The sequence below is a fragment of the Lichenostomus cassidix genome, unplaced genomic scaffold (assembly GCF_008360975.1).
Source record: "Lichenostomus cassidix isolate B80296 unplaced genomic scaffold, HeHo_3.0 HiC_scaffold_43, whole genome shotgun sequence".
Lineage (NCBI taxonomy): Eukaryota > Metazoa > Chordata > Aves > Passeriformes > Meliphagidae > Lichenostomus > Lichenostomus cassidix.
The window spans coordinates 4,069,347-4,075,748 of NW_028147635.1; the positions used below are offsets into that span (position 1 = coordinate 4,069,347).

General features: G+C 57.5%; 1 pseudogene; it reads left to right on the plus strand.

Annotated features, from left to right (window-relative positions):
- Positions 1–5,881, plus strand: part of LOC146421239 (serine/threonine-protein kinase pim-1-like) — a 6,584-nt pseudogene extending 703 nt beyond the window's left edge.
- Positions 5,882–6,402: the final 521 nt, after the last annotated feature.

Below are 6,402 nucleotides of genomic sequence, written 5' to 3' on the forward strand. Positions count from 1 at the left end.
AGATATTTCCTGAGGTGATTTCCAGGTCCAGTTTTGAGCTATTACAATTCTCAACAGTATTGTTCTGATGTGTAAGAATTCCTTTGTAAGGAATATTCTCCTGCCATCCCTTTCCATTTGCCCTGGGTGCTATTTCCTTCCCACACGTGTTCCCAGATTTTTGTCAAAGCACTGACTAAAGCTCCCCACGGAATTGGATTTTCTGCAGAGAAAATGTGTCGGCAAACAAGCTGTTATAGGTGTTACATTCTGTAATCTGCAAAAATCTTGCACTAACTTTAAGATCACATTCCCCTCCCCAGAGGTTAACAACATAATTTCTATTGTTATTATAAATATGCAATTAGTCATCATCTTCATCTAGATCCAATAAACAGTATCCCCTTAGAAAATCATATTTGATACCTAAACCAGTAGTGTATATATATATAACCTGCAGGGTCCAGGGTATCAGTCAGTTTTCCCTCTGCTGTATTTAATGTGTGGTTGCTGGTTTTACCTGCGTGTGATGAACCCAGGGTTCAATTCCTTCCACCCTGAGGGCAGTGTAGGTTACCAGGAGAACTTGGAAAGCTCCTTTGCACTCTTCCTTCAAGGGTTCAGAGCTCCAACTCTTTACATACACAAAATCCCCAGACTGGAATGGATCAACAGGGACATCCACAGCAACTGGTCCTGACAGGGTTATAAACCACCTTTCCTAAAGAAACCAGATATAGATTTAAATCTGTTTCTCCCTTTGGATAGATTTCTCCAGGAACTGATGGTGTTTGGTACAGCCAACCCTACAGCAATTCACTGTTTTTGTCCCTGGCTGAATTCTGACTCACAGAAGAGCCAGAGGAAGGGTCTGTGGCTGTTTTGAAGAGGTTTCCTGGCACATTTTCCTAATTTGTTGTTTCAAATTCTGATTCATCCTTTCCACTTTCCCACTCACCTGTGGTCATCAAGGGCTGTGTCAGTCCCTTTTTATACCCAGGGTTTTGCTCAGCTGTTGCACCACATCTGCTATAAAATGGAGGCTTCTCCCTGAAGACAAACCAAGTTGCCACCAAATCTTGGTATGATTGATTAAGCATAATTTTTACCACTTCCCTGGATTTATTGGTGCGACAGGGAAAGACCTCTGGCCATCCAGAAAATTTGTTCACCAATATCAAAAGACACTGATTCCAAATTTGTCTGGGTAATTTGGAGAAATCGATTTCCAGTAACTTCCAGGTGAATTTCCCTGTTTAACTGTACCAGGAGGTGGCCTTTTCCTGTTTATGGGATTGTTTTTAAATAAATTGAACAATTCACTGTTACCGATTTTGCAATTTCATTCTATCCCACACCAAGCAGAGAATTTCAGAGATTAGATATCCTGGACTCAGTCCCCCAGTGGGTTTTGTTGTGGGTTTTTTCCTTTATTTCCCTCATTACAAAAGCTAATTCATCCATCCCTCTTCATTCTTAGTGGCTTTTAACATATTTGGTAAACATTGATTTTTACAGGGTTCCACTCCCCTCCCACTCGGTTAGGGGGGTCTCACCCCACCTTTTAGCACCCCTTCTCCCATCTACCAGCCCCATCCCCCTGCTCCTCTCCCAGCTTACCCCAGAGCTCCTCACCTGTGGCCAGGGGACTCCCAGCACCACCAGTGCCACCAGTAGGGCCCCAGCTGCCCCCACACGCTCTTGCCGTGCCCAGCACCGGTTTTGCAGGTGCCCAGAGCCCCAAAGCAGCCCAAAGCGCTCTGCCCTGGGGGGTCCCCAAAGCGGCCCCGCCCCGCGCGGCACTGGCAGCACCAGTCCGGAGCTGTCCACCCTGGGTCCATCCCGTGCTCAGCAGAGCATCCTGTGCTCTGTCAGCACTCTCTGCTCCTTCGGCAAGGATTTGGGATTCATGCCAGGCACAGACACTGAACCTCACCCCAGACTGCCCCGGTGCCATTGCTGTCCCCTCGGCGCTGGGCAGCTGCTGTCCCAGGGGAAGCAGGGACACAAAGGAAGCCAAGTGCAGCCCAGCTGCCCGCGCTGATCCAGACGAGCCCCAGGGACAAGGTCCTGCAGAGCCACACGGAGCCCTCGGCTCCTGGCTGGCAACGGCTTGTGTTGTGGCTGCCCCAGCGGCCAGAGCGAGTCCTGGAGCTCCCCAGCTCCTGCAGCAGGACCCAGGTTCCACCTGCTCTGCCAGGCCCTGGCCAGGGGCCAGCAGATCCACTGGCTCCGTGCAAAGGGGGAAGACAAGAAGAATGCATTGGATGCAGCCCCCAAGGACCTCGAGCAAGTCGTTCAGGAACATCCAGACCTTGAGCTGATGTTTGCAAAGCTGCAGCTGGCAGAGTTCTGTGGCACAGGAGACCCAGCACAGGAAGAGGAGATCTACAAGGAGCTGCAGGAGAAACACCCTGACAGCCTCAAGCCTGTCCTGCACCTGTGAGGAGAGTGACAGAGCGGCTTTGGTGGCACCTGGCACCCGGCCAGGGCCAGCGCAGCCCAATAATCCCTGCAATTCATTCCCTCCAGGAAAGGTTCTTGAAAAGAGCAAACAGGACTGTGGAGAAGATTCCTGGAAAACTGAAACAGCTTTCAAGAAGTGAAATGGAAATGTAAAGAAGCAATCCAAGATGTTTTCCTCTATTTATTTCTATGCTCCCCTTTTCCATGTTGCACTACTTCTCCATCCCATTAATTGCAAATGGATCTCACCTCGAAGATCTATGACTTAGCATGTTTTAGACTCTCTGAAATACCATGAGTTACACAGTTTGTCTTTCCCCGTTCTGCTTGGAAAGCAATGCTGGAGACACAAGTGCAGTGCTTGGTCAGGTATGAATTCTAGAGACAGGGAATGTGCTCCGCTAGTGTTTGACCCTCAGCAGGGACAATGCACAGAGCAGCCAAGGGGATTGCTGTGCCACTGTGCAGCAGTCAAGCCTCTGGATGTGGGCTGAACACGGCAAAGTTCCCGTGTTTGGACAGACTCAGGGGCTGCCCCCGGGGGCGCGCGGGGCTCGGCCGTGGGGCGCGCGGGGGCGAGCGGGGAACGGACAAACGGCCACTCGGACAAACGGCCACTCGGACAAACGGCCACTCGGACTAACGGCCCCGGAGCTTCAGTTGCAGCGGCGGCAGCGGCGGCAGCGGCGGCAGCGGCGGCAGCAGCGACTGAAGAGTTTTGAGGACCCTCTCCTTCCCTTTATCCTGCTCCTCCTCTCCCTCTCCCCCTGTCCCGCAGCCTCTCCCGGTGTCCCTTTCCCTGTGTCCCCTCCTTTCTCGCCCTCCCTCTCCCCCTTCCAGCCCGGGCCATGCCCCAGGCTCGCCCCGGGCCCCGGCCGGGGCTGCCCCCTCCCCGCCCCTGGGCGTCCCGCCGCGCCCTCGCCTCTGCCCGGCTCTGCCGGTCCTGGCTGTGGCGCTGCTGGGCGGGCATCAGTGGCTGGGTCTGGGGCGGCATCGCCACCCTTTGGCTTCGTCTGTCCCGAGCCTGGCCCCGGCCCCGACGCAGGGTCCAGTGCCGACCCCGACCGCGGCCCCGGCCTCGACCCTGGCCCCAGCTTCGGCCCCAGCTTCGGCCCCAGCCCCGACCCTGGCCCCAGCTTCGGCCCCAGCCCCGGCCCCGACCCCGTTACCGGCTCTTCCCGGGGCCCGTGGAGGACACGCACGGCTCGGCCGCTCCTGTCGCCCGCGCTGCGCCTTCCCCGGCCCGAGCTCCGCCGCTCGGCAGTCCGGCCGCCGGCCCCGAGCCGCCCATGCCCCGTTCAGAGGGGGATGCCCGGCCCGGGGCGGTGCAGAGGCGGTCGGGGGCCGTGTGTGGCCCCGGGCCGAGCGGTGACGGCCGCGTGTCGCCCGCAGGGAAGGCGCAGGAGGCCCTGCAGGAGCGGTACCGGCTGGGTGCGCTGCTGGGCACAGGCGGGTTCGGCAGCGTCTACGCGGGGACGCGGCTAGCGGACGGCGCCCCGGTGAGTGGCGGGGCTGGAGGAGGAGGAGGAGGAGGAGAAGGAGGAGGAGGGTGGGGCTCGGCAGGGCGGGCGGCGAGCTGAGCCCGCTGCTGTCTCTTGCTCGCAGGTAGCCATCAAATGTGTCTCGAGGGACCGCATCCATCATTGGGGCGAGTTGGTGAGTGAGCGGGGCCAGCGGCAGAACCCGGGCCGTGCCGGGCGGGGATAAGCCGGGGCCCGGCAGGGTGGGAGCTGCCAGGACGCCTCGAGGGAGGTAGAGCGGGCGTGGGGTGAGCGGGGGGCGCAGAGCATCCCGGGCTGGGTGAGGGGTCCCAGAGCCATGGCATGGCCTCAGCCCCACTGATGGCATCGTGTTCCTCCCGCAGCCCGATGGCACCCGTGCGCCCCTGGAGATCGTGCTGCTGCACAAGGTGTCCACTGGCTGTGCTGGTGTCATCCAGCTCCTGGAGTGGGTTGAGCTCCCCGACGACTACCTGTTGGTGCTGGAGCGTCCGGAGCACTGTCAGGACCTCTGGGATTTCCTGGCGGAGCGGAGGTTCCTGCCGGAGGAGGAGGCACGGGGGATGTTCCGGCAGGTGCTGGAGGCCGTGCAGCACTGCACCAGCTGCGGGGTGCTGCACAGGGACATCAAGCCCGAGAACATCCTGCTCGACCTGGCCACCATGCAGCTGAAACTTATCGACTTTGGCTGTGGCGCCTTCCTCCAAGACACAGCCTACACCCAATTTGCAGGTGAGCCTTCCCAGGGGATGCTCCTGGGCATCTCATGGTCCAGCCTGGGTGTAGCACCAGGGCTTCTCCTATAGCTGCCAGGCATGGGATTAACTCTTCAGCCATGTTACTTTTGGGTGGGGGTCGAAGGGGGGCAGCTTGCAGCCCTGTTGACCACCTTCGCCACCCACTCTGCCCTTGGCTGGGCTGGGGCTGAGGCAGTCAGTCTGACAAAACCCCAATGAGTGTAGCAGTGAGGGGTGTCAGACTCCATGCCCCAGCCAGTTTGGTAGGCAGGTGAGGAAGGTCTTGGACTGCTCCACTCCCCTTGTTTGCCTTGGCTTGTAATTGCTTTTTGGGGGCAATGCAGAGAGGGATGAGAGTGGTTTTTCCCACCTCTGGGAATGGTTTTATTTTGCATGTCCTGGTTGGACCTCCCCAGGGCTTCTGCTGCCTCATTCCAACACCAGTGGCTTCTTTTGCAACCCCAAGTTTGTACATGAGTCACAGGTGCTGGCGAGAGGGCAGCAGGTCACCCTGTGTGCCACTGGTGCAGCCCCTGCATGCCCAGGGATGTGGGGTGAGGCTCTGGGAGCAGCAGCATCCCCTGATGAACTCCATCTGTATTCCACAGGAACCCTGTCCTACAGCCCACCAGAGTGGATCCACCTCAAATTCTACAACGGTGGGGCAGCAACGATCTGGACCCTGGGCCTCCTGCTGTACCAGCTGGTCGTCGGGAAGCACCCATTCAGGAGGGGCCAGGAGATCATCTGGGGGCGGATCTTGTTCCCACGACGGCTCTCTCAAGGTGGATCCTCATCTCTGTGGCACAGGGGGAATACCAGTGCTGGGAGAGAGCAGCAGGCTCATGAGCATCCTGCTCTGGCAGCTGCTGAGGAGGAGGCACATGTCCTGCTCTCCTGCTCTCCTCCAAAACAGAGAATGCCTGGGGAAGTTTAGGCACAGTTCTAGCACACCCAGCATGGCCTTGGCATGGGAACAGGGAGGGAGAAGTGGACAGGACCCTTCTCCAACTGACTGGCAGTTTCTGGTTTCTCTCCTCAGAGTGCCAAGATGTTATTAAGAGGTGTCTGTCCATGCAACCCTTGGACAGGCCATCGCTGGAGGACCTCTTCAACGATCCTTGGATGCAGGATGTTCATCTGCCCTAGAAGATGGGAGAGATGCACGTGCACAGTTTGGTCCAGGGGCCTGGCAGGTAACAGCTCCAGACATCTTTTGGCAACCAGAAGTAAAGCAAACCAGATGTTTTTTTGACCTGCCTGTAGCTCTGAGCAGGGATCATCAGGGAACTCACAGCTCTTGTGCTGGAGCTGAGTTGGAGATCTGGTCTGGCAAGCACTGGTGGCCACCATCCACCCTGGTTTTGCTTGTCCTGGTTCATTGTTGTCTGGGGCCCTGGGCAGAACACTGACAGCCTGGTGTGGCCCCCAGGGAAGAAGCAGGAGCCCCTGGAGATGCTGCACCAGGTGGAGCTGCACCTGGAGACACCAAAGAGGACTTCAAGGATGACAACCTCTTCCTTGTCCTGGTGACATGAAAGCTGAAGATGATTGACTTAAATTCTGGCACCTTCTTCTCTTTGGTAGGGCTTGCGGGGATGGTCTGGGGTGGTAATGAAATGGGAGTTGGCTCCTGGCCCTGCCAACAGTCCCCAGCACCCACTGTGCCCTGGGCTGGGGCTGGGGGCAGCCACCCTGACCAAAACAAACCCCCATGGGGG